Below are 16,981 nucleotides of genomic sequence, written 5' to 3'. Positions count from 1 at the left end.
AAGAGGTCACTACTTGTGAGACAAAAGACATCTACCACTGGTATCAATATTTGTCATATTAGTTTTCCCATGAAGGTTCTCTCTATTTTGCAGATATCATAAATGACAATATTAAGCTTTCTAACAAATTTTTTAACAATTGTATATCTCATGCCAGTGAAAAAAGTATCAGCTGTCACCATGATTAATGAGCAAACTCCAGTGGAAGAAATAACACAAATACTCTGCACACAGAGGTATTGCAATACAGACATTTTATTACCTATGTTTACAAATGAACCAAATAACCACACACTCACATAACATGTGTTTATGGTTGATCTAATTGAAGAAAATATGCCAAGAATTGCAGTTTTCCCAAAACCAATAAATGTTCCTTGAATATGTAATGCTAAACTCAGTGCCACTTAAAACTAGTCATCTCAATGAAAAAAAACAACTAAACAAATCCACAAAGAAACCATATTTGTCATCTTGAGTGAGAAAAATAATGGATTTTTTTTAAACTATAGAAAGACATCTGAAGACTGAGATGATACTGTTATTATTACTATTATTGTTATTATTATATGGCATTAATTTTCTATTAAGGGATATGGCAAAATAATATAAATTTTGTGTTTTACTTTTTTTGAACAAAAACTATTTTTGTACTTCAGAACAATATTTTTTGTCTGGTGTGAGAAAAATAAACATTGTTTATTTAATGGGGCAAAAAGCCAAAAGTGTTGTGTTTTGATTTGCAAATTGAGTGATAAATAAATAATTTTAAATATCTACATCTTAGCACAACCTGTGGTTTTATTTTTTTAAGACATGACTGTGTGCTAATGAAGATGCATAAAAGTCGATGCTCCACAAACAGGTCCCAGAACAATGTTTCTTGGAAAGGCACATGCACCCGCTTGAAGCAGAAGCAGACTGCAGCCACATACCATGAAAAGTGGAAAGCTGGTGGAAAGGCCAGTCCTTCTGCATCACTGCCCCCCTCCTCCCAAACTAAGCTCGCTCCATTTTGTACAGAGTTTGTACACAGTTTGTACCACTGAAATTCCTGCTCTAACACCAACAGCTGGTCATCGTGACTGATGTTTTCAGGTAATTAAAATTTGCTTAGTTTATGAAGGTAGATAATGTTCACTTGCTTGGGGCCCAATCCATGTTTCTGGTGCATGATTACTTGAACCTGCCATACCTACTGCCAGCTGCCCTACAGGGTGGTGTTAGTGCCTTATTAGATGCTGGCCTGACTGCATCTGTGTATCTGAGCCAGTCTGCATAAGAACATTCACAAAACAGATAAAAACTGAACAACACTGGAGCTTTTTAGGTTGCACAACTATCCTTGCAGTACACAAGATTCAAAATTCTGCCATGTGAAGCTGGTATGTCTCAGACACTGCAAAGCCCATGACCCTGGAAGGATTAGATTCAATCTTACAGATATGTTGTAGGCTTGGCTTCTCAAGGTCAGAAGTTTGGTCTGGGAAATTTTCTTTCAGGAACCCAGCCAAGATGCAAACTTGGCACTTGGGTCGCACTAAGAATGTCTCTGTCCATGCCATAAACATCACTGCATGCTGGAGATGGGGCCAGCTGGGTTCTTTTTGCTGACTTTCTCAAGGACAGCCTTGGTGGAGTAGCATTATTGGAACAGTGTGCCTCCAGTTGCTTAGCACCTTTCCGACCTACCATGGACGCAACTGAAAAAATACGGAGCACTTACGCAAGCCTCTTCTGTGCTCAAGGGCACTGCACCTTTTGGGCATGCCTGGACTCTGAGAAAGGAGATGGGCATGGGAATGGGTCCTGGCAGTGGACATTCTATTGAAGGCAGGATATGGCAGGTTCAGGTGGCATGAATGCATGCTTCCCATGGATCCCTTGCTCATCTTTTCCTGTCCTTTCTATATCTGCCAGAAGGTATGACTGACTCTTGTATATGGGGGTAGCCCAAGGAGGCTGCAAGAGCCCTCTGAGTGTGAGGCAATGAGCCTGTGCCAGGCTGGGCATGCCCGAACAGCTCCTCATGTGAAAGTGTGAGAGTAGCTCCTCTTAAGCCATTTTCATAGGGGGCAGCTTTACAGTGTCTCAGGTGTGTGGACACAGCACAGCAAACCTGTTACACTTGTCATTTGTGTGTCTCTGCCCTTCCCTGAATTTATTTCTAACTATTTCATGTCATTTAGTCACTAGTGGTCCTGTCTTTTCTGGTGGCTCCATTCTTTCCATGTGCTATACCCATGCTTAATAGCCTTCCATTCACCCCAAGAAAAGCAGTCATAGGTTGACATTTGCTGCAATCATGCTATTCAGTTTGTGAATTTTATTCTTTCCTGTCATTTTCATACATCTTGTTTAATTTAATTGTAAGCTGTTTAAAACAGGGGCAGCTTCCCTGTGTTCATACAATGCCTCACTCAATGTGTCTGTGACCTCGGTAATTACTCAAGTGCAATTATAATAAAGAGTTATTATCAGCTACAATAATTATTCTAGGACCAGGAAAAATACAATCATATCCTTAGCACATTCCTCCTCACTTCTTGAGCAATGAATGAACCTGAACAGAGTTGTGTACTCTACGCTATGTATTGCAGCAATGTTTGTAAAGGCTTTTGAATGCTTACAATTAACTCTTCAGAAATTCTTCTCGTCCAATGAAAAATAGGAACCAAGGAATAAATCTTTAAATTTTACCTTACCTTGCGATTGTTGCCATTATTATGATTATTTCAGAGATCTTTTGAGGATGTTGGCATTTTTGACCTGAGACACTTTTCTGAAAATAATAGGGGTTTAAAACTGTTCAGCTGTTGCTAGAATAGCAGGAAAGTCCTGAGTGGTGTGGGCAGAGTGCAGGTGAATAAAGTTAAATGATACATTTAACACAGGCAAATGCTTTCTGCCCTGTATCTTAACATGACAGTACATACAAAACTCCCAGATATGTGAGGCACATAAGGACTATGAAATGTGCAACATATTTTCCCCAAATTTAGAATTTTTGCCCAGTAGTGTTGGCAAGGAACCAATATAATTCATTTACCATCTGGGTGCTCTCCTACAGGTATTATTCTTCTTAAAAGTGGCTAATGCAGGGAAATAATTTACAAGTGCCATAGAATTCCTTTGGACTTAGCAATTTTTAGCAAAGATCCCCTCAGGCTAAGATTCAATGTACAGACTGCTATTTGTCCATAGCTCTTTTCTTCTGTGTGTTCTTCTCTAGGCTTTTTTACTTGAAAAGCATATCTTGTTCATAAGAGCTTCATAACTAATGGTAGCAGCTGAGTCAATACTCAGAAGACACTCTGTCCTCTCATTACACATGCTGCCACACTCTCCTCTCCTCTGAGAAAGGCCCAAATCTCATCCTCCTGTATTCGCTTTTTTTGCCCTTGACTGGAATACTAAATTAAAGTGCTATCCACCTCACCACCCCTACAAACCAAAGCAAGTTCCAAAATGCATTAAGGATATCAGGTGCAGATTTATGAAGATGAGTTATGCCTTAGAATATAAATGAATGAAAGATGTGGATATCCTCCAGAAGCCATTGGAATAATTTAAGTGATGTGAAAGAATGTTTTGTGATAAAGTTATCACTCTTGCTCACTCTTCAGAGAAAATTGACAGTGTGAAAAGTCCTAATGTTACATACAATGTGAGTCTCAGCTCTGGGAAGACCATTACTGCTCTAGAAGATCTTAAATTTAAGACCTAGTTCTGTGAAAGGTCTGCTCAGTGCTCAGTAGTGCAATGAGTTCTAATCAAATGTTAGGGATTACCAGAAAGAGAACACAAGATAAACCACAAAGCATTGCATTATTTTGTAAATACACTTGTAGATGCCCTGTGTTTTGAATGCTGTGAACAGTCAGAGTCTTTCTGTCACCCTTCCTCATTTTGAAGAAGATCAAATGCACAGAATATCTCTGCATAATGAACAGCTTAACTGGGGGGAACTCTTTAGCTCAGAGAAAAGGAGGAACTTTGTAAGGATGTATAATGGGCATCTATGAAACCATGGAGAAGGGCAATAAGGTTTGGTTATTTGCTGAGTCTTCCAAGACAAGGTCTAAGGTCTGTCAGCACAAAACAGCATGTGACCTCTTTGAAACAAATGGTGCAAATGTCCATGATATTGTCACAACCTATATCTAGTCTAGGGAACTTCAACATTAGAATGTTATTAGTGCTAAAATATTTTCAAGAATTCAAGAGGTGAACAGCTGAGTGAATGCAAGTGAAAAAGATTGTAAAGCACAAAGATACTACCTCTGCCTCAGAAGGCCCATGTTGCAAATTGTTCAAAACTGGAATGGTATTTGTGGGAAGTACCACTGTGCTGTCACTATTCAGTTGTGCCTAGGCCTCCATTTCTCATGAGAAACCAGGTTTAACTGGCACCTTTGATCTGACCTAGTATACCAGTTCTTAAAATATTTTGTTAAATTCCTATGGTAACTGTCTGAGACTTCACATGAAAATAAGAATGTGGTATGAGGATGAGAATCAAGAACTGGTATTTTTCAGAGATGTTTACAACACTTAAACATGCCTTTAAAATGACACCTTTCTCTGACTTTCTCTGTGATCCCAGTGCTTCTAATCAATAAAGATTATTTCTGACGTGTAGTTTACCAATGATGTGGAAGAGATCCTTTGTTTACTCACACACGTTGATGAACGACACCATTTTTATGGTTCTGGGAAGATAGATAAAGAATTACACTTGCGAGACCGGGGATCTGTGTAATATTTTCTCAGTGTTATACGCACCTGGAAGCACACAGAAGGCAGTAGTTTCCAAATTTTTTTTTTTTTTATTTAATATTATCTAGTACCATGGAGAAAATATCATAATTTTCAAGAGAGCACGTTCTCACAAGTATAGTGAATATTCTAATTGTCTCTTGATTAATAGGCAGGATCCATTATATGGATTTGATCTGGTCATATTTACTATTGGTTTGGTTATAGGTCCAAATAATCATAATAAAAAGATCTCATTCTTTTTGCGGCTATTATAAAGCATTCAGGAAGTCACCTATGGGCTGTCCTTCTGCCAGTTTTAAAGGGTTGTCTTCCTGCTGCTCACATTTGAGTTGTCATTGAGGCATTTCTGAACTGATGTAATAGAACAGATGCAGAAACAACCAAAGCCAAAAAGAGTCAGTGCAAAGAAAAAAAGTTGCAGCTACATTTTATTCAGATTCTTTCCTACTCTGAAGCAGAGTGGCTTTTGCAGTCAGTAACTCCCCTGTTGTAGCTGATCCAGCACAAAGCTTTCTAAAGCTGTTATGTTCCCATGGTAATGAGTTGTTACTCCACAGGAGAAGTCCCATTCCAGAGAAAAAATGAGATGCCAAGCTATAAAAATGGGTTCTGCCTTCAAGATAAGTTCAGAGTCTCTTCATATGGCAGAGCTGTTCATCCTCCATAGTTCTGCTCTTCATACAAAGAATGTGGCTTCATACTCATGTTAACTCAACTCATGGGTAGAGTTTAAAAGTGCTCTTCTGGCAGTGCAGGGAGACTCTATACCTGCCTTTGAGATCTGAAAATGTTAAAAAGCTAATTCATATGGTCAAAAGTAACATGTCCATGTTTGTCTTATTTTGCAGGAAATATGGATTATATAACTAAGGATGATTTGCCCACAGATGAAGCTTAAAAAGGGCTATTTGCAACAGCATCCACAGAAAGGTAAAAGCAAAGAATGGTACCTTTTTCAAAAAGTAGTTTTATTTGACACTGGCTACTGACAAATACTAGCTTACGGACAGACCTTGTCCTGAGGTCTGAGCCCTCAGCCAGTGAAGAAGCTCTGGTCTGAGTCCTAAACCAAGGCTTCTCCCTGTTCTTTTGCTCCTTTCACATGCCAGGCTTCTGACAGTCCCTTTCCCACTTTCTCAAGATAGGCTTGCCTCCTAACTCTGCTCCCACAGTGTGAATTGAAAGGTAGATAATTGCTCTGTAAGCACGATATGTGCTCAGGCATCTTCCCATGTAGGAGTTGTGAGGAGCTGAAGGATGCTCAGAGGAGATAGGCCGCTGAGGGCATGAGCTTGTTTGCATCTATGCAAACTGAAGTTTCCAAAGATCATGTTTGGGTGAGCATTTTTAGGATGAGCAGAAGATAAACCTGCAATATTCCCACCAGATTCTGGGGTTTGCTAAAAGCTCTAAAGATGTCAAGTTTAAATGAATGATTTGACAGTATGTCTATGAGTTTCTTCTTTTAATGTATGTTCCAAAGTGTCTCGGTTTTGAAAGACAAGTGTCTGCTAAGGAAGGCAGAGGCCCCCCTTGAAGTGGCAGATATAACCCCTTTTCCCTCCAAGTTATTATATTTTGAAATCAAGGGCCTTTAGGCAAAGATGTGGGAAATAGGAATAACAGTTCTTTATATATATATGTATATAACCAGTCAAACAAAACAACAACAACTCTGGCAGTAACAGCAATCACAAACCCAGTGCCAGCCTTCTCGGCTGTCAGGCCCTTTCCCCTCGGGTGCAGTTCCGCTCGCAGCCGGCAGGGGCGCTGGCGGCTCCCGGTGAGCAGGGCAGGTGCGATGGTTCCCCCGCGGCTGCAGGGGGCGCTCCGGAGCGAGCTCGGGAAACCCGCGGCTCTGGTGCCCTGGGATCCCGGGAAGGGATGGAACAAAGGCTTCACAAACCGCTGGGCAGCTGATCCCGGGCTCTCAGGAACAGCAGGCTGGAATGGCAGGGACGAACGCAAATCCCGGGTGGCAGACGAGATGTATCCAGATGGGAAAAACCACGGAGGCCCAGGCAGGCAGGGCGAGCAGGGCTACAGCGTAGCGAAAGCTCGAAACAGCAGCGGGGCAGGGCAGCCACAGCTCGGTCTCCAGCAGGGCAGGGAAAGCGGCTTTTGGGGTCCCGGCGTTGCTTCCAGCAGGAAGAAAGAACGGCCAAAAAGAAAGAAGCAGCAGCTCCTTTCTCTGCAGCTTCTCTCTCCGGACGCTCAGAGCGAACTGTCCCCACACCCAGGTGTAGACAAAAGAGTAGCCAGGCCCGCCCCACTCCCCTTTTTGTCTTTCTTAAGTACAGCTATTTGTCCCCTAGCAACATGCATATGGGAGAAAATTCCTTTAACAGGAAAACCTAAGACTAAACTAAAACCCCAACATTATCCACCCCGAATTTTTTCCCATACTAACATGTTACATGAAACTTAACTTTTTTAACCATATAAATCTATGCATTACCCAAATTATATACAAATATACGTGCTGATACTGATACAAGTACAGAGCCATGGGTAGTTCACCCTAAAACAAGGTCCTCTTGAGGTAAGCATCGGGTCTCTCCATCCTTTTGCATCACTCACCAGGTGCAACCTGGTCCCTGAGCAAAAACAACCCCACGGATGGATTTGTCTTTGCTCAAGGCAGACTTTACCCAAACAGTTTTTCCAAGCATACCTCTCATGTGCACCACTGGAACCTTATCTCCATCTGTTGTTTGTAGGGGTTCGGATTGGGCAGGGCCTGCTCGGCTGGTGGAACCTCGAGTGTTAACGAACCAGGTGGCTCTTGCTAAATGCATCTCCCAGTTTTTGAAAGTCCCCCCACCCAGTGCCTTCAAGGTGGTTTTAAGCAGTCCATTACACCGCTCAACCTTCCCAGCTGCTGGTGCATGGTAAGGGATGTGGTACACCCACTCAATGCCATGTTCTCTAGCCCAGGTGTTTATAAGGCTGTTCTTGAAATGAGTCCCATTGTCAGACTCGATTCTCTCAGGGGTGCCATGCCTCCAAAGGACTTGCTTTTCCAGGCCCAGGATGGTGTTCCGGGCAGTAGCATGAGGCACAGGGTAGGTCTCCAGCCACCCAGTGGTGGCTTCTACCATTGTGAGCACATAGCGCTTGCCTTGGCGGATTTGAGGCAGTGTGATGTAATCAATCTGCCAGGCCTCCCCATACTTGTATTTGGACCATCGCCCGCCATACCACAGAGGCTTCACCCGCTTGGCCTGCTTGATCGCAGCGCATGTCTCACAATCATGGATAACCTGGGAGATACTGTCCATGGTTAGATCCACCCCTCGGTCTCGTGCCCACTTATAGGTGGCATCTCTGCCCTGATGGCCTGAGGCATCATGGGCCCATCGAGCTAGGAACAGTTCTCCTTTATGTTGCCAATCCAAGTCTATCTGGGACACCTCTATTTTCGCAGCCTGATCTACCTGTTTGTTGTTACGATGTTCTTCATTAGCCCGGCTCTTGGGGATGTGAGCATCTACATGACGGACCTTCACGGATAGCTTCTCTACCCGAGTGGCAATGTCTTTCCACTCTTCAGCAGCCCAGATTGGTTTTCCTCTGCGCTGCCAGTTTGCCTTATTCCACCTTTCCAGCCAACCCCACAGAGCATTGGCCACCATCCATGAATCGGTGTAGAGGTAGAGATTTGGCCACTTCTCTCTTTCAGCTATGTCCAGAGCTAATTGGACAGCTTTGAGCTCAGCAAATTGGCTCGATCCACCTTCTCCTTCAGTGGCCTGTGCAACTTGTCGTGTGGGGCTCCATACAGCGGCTTTCCATTTCCGGCTAGCGCCTACAATTCGGCAGGAACCATCAGTGAAGAGGGCGTATTGTCTTTCACTCTCTGGTAGCTCGTTATATGGTGGGGCTTCTTCGGCACGTGTCACCTGCTCCTCTTCTTCTTCAGAAGATAACCCAAAAGTCTCACCTTCCGGCCAGTTTGTAATTATTTCCAAGATCCCAGGGCGACTTGGGTTTCCAATTCGGGCGCGCTGCGTGATGAGTGCAATCCATTTGCTCCAAGTAGCGTCGGTGGCGTGATGCGTGGAGGGAACCTTTCCTTTGAACATCCACCCCAGCACCGGTAGTCGGGGTGCCAGGAGGAGTTGTGCCTCTGTGCCGATTACTTCTGAGGCAGCCTGGACTCCTTCATAAGCTGCCAGGATTTCCTTCTCGGTGGGAGTGTAGTTGGCTTCAGATCCTCTGTAGCTTCGGCTCCAGAATCCCAGTGGTCGGCCCCGAGTCTCACCAGGCACCTTCTGCCAGAGGCTCCAGGACAGACCATTGTTCCCGGCTGCAGAGTAGAGCACGTTCTTCACCTCTGGTCCTGTCCTGACTGGGCCAAGGGCTACGGCGTGAGCAATTTCCTGTTTGATCTGGGCGAAGGCTTGCTGCTGTTCAGGGCCCCAGTGGAAATCATTCTTCTTGCGGGTAACCAGGTAGAGAGGACTCACGATCTGGCTGTACTCGGGAATGTGCATCCTCCAGAAACCTATAGCGCCTAGGAAAGCTTGTGTTTCCTTCTTGTTGGTCGGCGGAGACATTGCTGTGATCTTATTGATGACCTCAGTGGGAATCTGACGTCGTCCATCTTGCCACTTTACTCCCAGGAACTGGATCTCTCGGGCAGGTCCCTTGACCTTGCTCTTCTTGATGGCAAAACCAGCTTGCAGGAGAATTTGAATTATTCTCTCTCCTTTCTCAAACACTTCGGTTGCGGTGTTCCCCCACACAATGATGTCATCAATGTACTGCAGATGTTCTGGAGCCTCACTCTTTTCTAGTGCAGTCTGGATCAGTCCATGACAGATGGTGGGACTGTGCTTCCACCCCTGGGGCAGTCGGTTCCAGGTGTACTGCACACCCCTCCAGGTGAAGGCAAACTGAGGCCTGCACTCTGCTGCCAGAGGAATGGAGAAGAATGCATTGGCAATGTCAATAGTGGCGTACCACTTTGCTGCTTTGGACTCCAGCTCGTACTGGAGCTCCAACATGTCTGGCACGGCAGCGCTCAACGGTGGAGTCACTTCATTCAGGGCACGATAGTCCACAGTCAATCTCCATTCCCCGTCAGACTTGCGCACAGGCCAGATGGGGCTGTTGAAGGGTGAGTGGGTCTTGTTGACCACCCCTTGACTCTCCAGCTCGCGGATCATCTTGTGGATGGGGATCACAGCATCTCGATTTGTCCGATACTGCCGGCGGTGCACTGTCGAGGTGGCAATTGTCACTCGTTGCTCTTCCGCTTTCAGGAGCCCAACTGCAGAAGGATTCTCAGATAGTCCAGGCAGGGTGTTCAATTGCCTAATGCCCTCTGCCTCCACAGCAGCAATCCCAAATGCCCACCTGAGTCCTTTTGGGTCTTTGTAGTAGCCTTTCCGGAGGAAGTCTATGCCCAGAATACACGGGGCCTCTGGGCCGGTCACAATCGGATGCTTTTGCCACTCCTTCCCAGTCAGGCTCACCTCAGCTTCCAAAAGGGTCAACTGCTGTGATCCCCCGGTCACCCCAGCGATGGATACAGGTTCTGCCCCCACATGTCCCGATGGCATTAAAGTACACTGTGCCCCAGTATCAACCAATGCATCATATTTTTGTGGCTCTGATGTGCCAGGCCATCGGATCCACACCGTCCAGAAAACTCGGTTCTCCCGTGCCTCTTCCTGGCTAGAGGCAGGGCCCCTCTAGCCCTGGTTATCATTCTTTCCCTGGGCGTACATGCTCGAGGTACCTTCAAGGGGATCCGACATATCATCCTCCCTTCTGTAATGCCTGGCAGCTCGGTCACGGGAGGCTGAGGCTACCTTCACCTTAGCGGAACCCCCTCGGTTAGTGCCTCCCTCCTTGAGTTCACGCACCCGCGCTGCCAGGGCAGAGGTGGGTTTCCCATCCCACCTTCTCATGTCTTCCCCATGCTCACACAGGAAAAACCACAGCTCAGCTCATGGGGTGTACCCTCTCTCTCTAGCAGGGGGACGACGGGCTCTGACTTGGGGGCCTGTGACTCGCACTGGTGCCACACTGACCCTCCTCATCTCCTCCCTCATCTTCTCCATCTTCTCCTTCATCTCCTCTTTGAGGTCCTGGACCACAGCAGAGACATGAGCTTTCAGCGGGCCATTGATCATGCTGTCATAATGCCTGAGCTTGTTGGCAACAGAGCCCACTGTTTCTCGGGTATTGTCAGCATCAATCGTTGCAATGAAGGTGGTGTATTGTGATGGCCCTAGCCTTGCCAGGTTCCACATCATCTGTCCTGTGCACCTGACCTTATCGGGGTCATTATCATGCTGTCCATCCTTCCCAAAGAGTACCTCTAATATTGCCACCTCTCTTAGCTGTTGGATCCCTTGCTCGAGTGTCTTCCACTGCATTCTATGATGATACTCCTGCATTCTTTCTTTGTGAATGAACCTTTCTCTCACACTCATTAAGAGCCGCTCCCAGAGAGAGAGAGGCCCTGGCTCCCTCACAAATATCTGGTCCACACCTGGGTCCTGGGTCAACGATCCCAGATACCTTGCCTCACCACTATCCAGTTGCACACTTGTGCCCATAAGGTCCCAAACCCGAAGCAGCCAGGTGGTATAAGGCTCACGCCCCCTTCGCACAATGTCGTTTCGCATAGCACGGAGACTGTCGTGCGACAGGGACTCAGTGATGATTTCTGGCTCTGGCTCTCCTGCTGGTTGTGAGGGCCCTGGTTGCCCATCATCATTAACTGGTCGTACTGATTTGGTCTTATACTTCCTCCTTTGCACAGGGGCGACTGCTGCTGGCTGTGGTTGTCCTTGTGGTTCAGCTGAAGCCTGGACGGTTGTAACATCCGTGGGTTCCACTGCTGCACCATCGGACTCACCCTCTTTGGGGCAGGGAGAGGGTTTTTCACTAGCTGAGGAGGTGTATTCCCTTAGCAATTGGCATATCTCCTGGCGCACCTGGCCCATCTCCTGGCACATCTCCTTGTGCACCTGGCCCATCTCCTGGCATATCTCCTGGCGCACCTGACCCATCTCCTGGCATATCCCCTGGCGCACCTGACCCATCTCTTGGCACATCTCCTGCATCCCTTTTGCCAGTACCCCCACCCAGTTTGGGTAGTCCATTTCTGAGGTGGACTGTTGGGCGGTATCAGTCTGTGGGGCGGGATCTCTAGTGTCTGGGGCTGCGGCAGGCTCTGGCTCTGGGGTAGGATCTCTAGTGTCTGGGGCCGTGTCAGGTTCTGGGGTAGGATCTCTAGCGTCTGGGGCCATGTCAGGTTCTGGGGCAGGATCAGGCTCTGGGGTAGGAACTCTACTCTCTGGGGCCATGTCAGGTTCTGGGGCAGGATCTCTAGTCTCTGGGGCTGGTGTCCGGGTAGATATCCAAGCCAATCTCAACTTATCCTTGAGTACTAAATAGAGTAGGCCTATCAGCAGCAGATGGTTAGTATTCAGAGGGAATTTAAACCCTTCAAAAATTGATGGGGTGGGCCCAAAGAACTGGTTGAGGGGTTGGGGGAAAACTTCCCCTGGTGTCATTTCCTCACAGAAGGTACCATTGTTAACATAACCCCAAAAACATGTGCTCAGTGTGTGATAGCCATTTATCCATGTGCCCACATTCCGGAGGAAGTTAAAAACCCATGAATTCCTCACCTTCTCGACCCATAACGCAAGCTGGATAACAGCAATGGTAGCCTTAGTCAGAGGACCCATATTCAAGTAAGGAGCTGCAAAGGGGAAGAATATAGCCACGGCTACATGCCACCCAAACCAGGGTAAACTAGACCACATAGTGCTGCCTAACAAGGTTCCAATATCCAGCACACAAAATAAAGTTATCCAGGAACTGTTATTCCTTTTTCACCTCTATCTCTTAATGCCCTCAGGCCCCACGTTGGGCGCCAAGATCTGTCTCGGTTTTGAAAGACAGGTGTCTGCTAAGGAAGGCAGAGGCCCCCCTTGAAGTGGCAGATATAACCCCTTTTCCCTCCAAGTTATTATATTTTGAAATCAAGGGCCTTTAGGCAAAGATGTGGGAAATAGGAATAACAGTTCTTTACTCTATATATATATATGTATATAACCAGTCAAACAAAACAACAACAACTATGGCAGTAACAGCAATCACAAACCCAGTGCCAGCCTTCTCGGCTGTCAGGCCCTTTCCCCTCGCGTGCAGTTCTGCTCGCAGCCGGCAGGGGCGCTGGCGGCTCCCGGTGAGCAGGGCAGGTGCGATGGTTCCCCCGCGGCTGCAGGGGGCGCTCCGGAGCGAGCTCGGGGAGCACGCGGCACCGGTGCCCTGGGATCCCGGGAAGGATGGAACAAAGGCTTCACAAACCCCTGGGCAGTTGATCCCGGGCTCTCAGGAACAGCAGGCTGGAATGGCAGGGACGAACGCAAATCCCGGGTGGCAGACGAGATGTATCCAGATGGGAAAAACCACGGAGGCCCAGGCAGGCAGGGCGAGCAGGGCTACAGCGTAGCGAAAGCTCGAAGCAGCAGCGGGGCAGGGCAGCCACAGCTCGGTCTCCAGCAGGGCAGGGAAAGCGGCTTTTGGGGTCCCGGCGTTGTTTCCAGCAGGAAGAAAGAACGGCCAAAAAGAAAGAAGCAGCAGCTCCTTTCTCTGCAGCTTCTCTCTCCGGACGCTCAGAGCGAACTGCCCCCACACCCAGGTGTAGACAAAAGAGTAGCCAGGCCCGCCCCACTCCTCTTTTTGTCTTTCTTAAGTACAGCTATTTGTCCCCTAGCAACATGCATATGGGAGAAAATTCCTTTAACAGGAAAACCTAAGACTAAACTAAAACCCCAACACAAAGCCAAAAGAATATATTTCTGAACCCATTCTCAGAAATGTCTCCAAATTTATATATATTTTTTAATTTTATACACTGCATTACTGATTGGTTTTGCCTTTATACTTTATTTCACTCGTTTAAATGCCGTGACTTGAGAGATTGCATCTTACCCGACTGCAGTGAGAGCTGAATCAGACTTTACATTTATTTACTGGAATGTTTCTTTAAGGTCAGAGCAAGGTTGATGTGAATCTGAATTGATTGCTTATAATATCTAGGTTAGAATTTTTTTCTTCAGTGTTTTCTCACTGTCACTGTCCATGGTGTGCAACATGTGTGCATCTGAATGCATGTCAGCTGAGAAGCAGGTAGCCACTATTCCCTTGCTGAACAAATGAGGCTTCCTTACTTTGGATAAATAGGGTTGCAGAACTGTGTTATGAATTGTGGAATGCTCTTGCCCTCGCAGCACAGGAAACAGATTTGCATAATCAAGCTCCAGTTCTTTTCCATCCAAAGTATCCAGAGATAAAGCATATTCTATGAAGCTTTGGGTTGCCTAAGTGATAATAAAAAACCAATGTTGATTAGACTTTAAAAAGTCAGCATGTGTATTTTTCAATGATGAGACAGTATCTCTATATCATAAAGGGACAAAATTTAGTCAAGAAAAATACAACTCAATTTTTAAGATGTGTTTTTGTACATCTGTTTTGTTTCCTGGAACATTCACATAGTGTAAAGAAGAAAGGTTACTGTTTTATGGTTATAACTAAGCTAAGTGTTCATTCTGATTTGAAATCAGTCAAAATGAGGTCTTTGCCATAGAAAAAGATGTGAAGAAGCTGTAGATAATTCAGACATCTGTCTTGGAATTCAGGCGCATTCTCAGTATATGACTCTATTTGAATGAGGTCATTGGCATGTTTGGGATAGATGTATGGACTAGTTTTAATTTTTTAAAATATAATTTAAGACAAGTATATTGTAAATTGCTAAATTCTGTAAGCAAAATAAAAATTAAAATTTTTGGTGGAATAAAAGATGTCGAAATATAATAAAATAACATTGGTTTATAGATTTCTTTTGTAAATTACTTTATTTCCAAGAAAGTAAAATTTAGCAAAAATTTTCACTTGTAGTGGCACATTTTGCATTTTCATGCTCTCACATTAAATTTAAACTCAGGAATTTCTGGGACACCTTTCACTTGAACTATAACATTTTCAATTGGATGATAAACTGCAGCAGTGCCAGTGATTGATTCCTACACTGATCTATACAACAACTAGTTAGAACTGGCAGAACACTGAAGATGAATGGAATGGCACCAGTCAGTGAGCTCTATTACTTTCTTATTTTTCTGGGTCTGTGACTGTACAAGGGAGGTTTGTCTCTCACAGCTCTGCAGTGGTCATTCTTTCTCCAAACTCTACTGCTCAGGCAGTAGGAGAGCTGCCACATGCATATGACCAGCAAAGCAGAAGCAGTAGATAAAGCCTCTGTAAATGCTCTTGGAAGCTAGGCAGAGTGGTATCACAGAAGAGATGTAAAATATCCCACAAAACCCATTTTTGATCATTGCTGTTTTGTTTACAAAATGCATCTTGGTATGAAGGAGGACTTAGAAATGGTAGGAATGAAATTTGAAGGAGTTATCCTAGTCCTGTTCTTTGAATCAATATGAATTTTCAAGGACTGGGTTGCTATTTCAGATTTCTGCTATAAAAAACTTTTATCTGCAAATCCTGATCTTTCTTTTATTAGGAGTAATTATATGAAAATACAGCATTTCAGAATTTTATAGATCTCAGTAGCTGCAGAATGTTAAGCATGTATTTGGAGAATTGGGAATTTAATGGATTTCTGCAAGAAGTGCAGGGATATAGATGTTGATGATAGTAGGTGGAGCACACAGTTGATGGTTGTTTTAAAATCTTTTCCATTTTATGTTTCTTGGAATATATCAAGAGTCCCAAAAAAGTCAAAGGGAGATCCATCACAGATTCTACTGGGTCCTTCTGGACCACCACAAGGTTTTTGTGGTCAGGCCACCTTTTTCTTTCCCAGATCTTTTGTCATTTATTAATACAGTCTTTCTCATATTTGTAACTTTCAGTGTTCTTTCCAGTTACTTATTAAAACTCCAAGCCATTAAAATAACAATAAAAATGAATCATTCACCCCAGCCCTCAGTGTGTATGCATTAGTTCAGTCCAGTTCTTTCTTTGTCTTGCAACTCCTCCATCATTCTAATTGGAGGATGAGCATTTGTGGCTGTCCTTTTTCACTTGCCAGTGTGGGATCTGGCACTCTTCATCTATTTCTTGTGTAGTTTCTGGAAGTCACCCCAGATTTTTATTCTCATAAAAAAAGGAAGGGCCTTTGGGGCTTGAAAATGTATGTATGTATATGTATATATGCGTGTAACTGTAGGATTCTTTCAAAAAGGTGATCTAGGTTATGGCACTATCCTAAATAGTGTAAATGCTTTCTTAACAAATAGAACCCTATTCCTTGCAGAAAAATGGTAGTTATCTGGAATGAGAAAGTAGATAAAATGGAGGAGAATCATCCAAAAAATCACAGCAGACAAGTCATTTGACAATGTGAAGGGAATTCTTGTTTCCATTTGTTAGGAGAGTTATGGTGGAGAGGGACGCAGTAGGAAGAATAAAATAAGAAAAAGAAAGAAAAGACTGAAGGGAAGTGAGCTTAAAAAATACAGGAGGGCAGGACAGATTAGGGCATGGAAGGCTTCAAGCTTGGGGGCTAAAGCAAGATTTCAGTGAGACTTTCAGAGCCCTGCTTGAATAGATTATTTTGCTATAATCCCCCTAAGACAGCTGCTAGACAGCATTCCTCTACAAGGAACAACAAGGAGCAACTTGACAACAAGAAGTCATATTCCTCACTGTTTCAGACTCTGTTAGTAGAAGGGAAAAATACATGAATAACCAAGTGAACAATAGTTTTGAAGAACTGGTAGAAGAGACATAAATAATTCTTTCAGTAATCAGTATGAGATGGAAAAAGAACATCCCCATCGAGGAACACAGTGTGTATAACCTGGTGGTTATAATAACACCCAGGTAAATCTTTTACAGCCTGGGTGGGTCTTCTGCCAGAGGCCCCCCCAGATGTGGTCCTTAGGTTACTAGCCATGGTATAGCTCTGCATCAAGGCTGTAGAAATGTTTGAAACTCAAGTTTGAGTAGGGATCAATGATCACCAAGAAACAGAGTTTACAGCAGACCAGCATGTTTAGGAACCACTGCTGTAACTAAGAGGCTGTTATGACAGAGAGCATCACCAGTCTCCTCTGACGTCAATGCTTTGTGAGAACCAGGCTGGCTGGAAAAAAAGGTTATGGCTTTGAGCATCAGGGATTCACCTGTTTCTCAG

The sequence above is a fragment of the Corvus hawaiiensis genome, chromosome 30 (genome assembly GCF_020740725.1).
Source record: "Corvus hawaiiensis isolate bCorHaw1 chromosome 30, bCorHaw1.pri.cur, whole genome shotgun sequence".
In the NCBI taxonomy this organism is placed as follows: domain Eukaryota; kingdom Metazoa; phylum Chordata; class Aves; order Passeriformes; family Corvidae; genus Corvus; species Corvus hawaiiensis.
Note: the sequence above shows the minus strand (reverse complement) of the source record.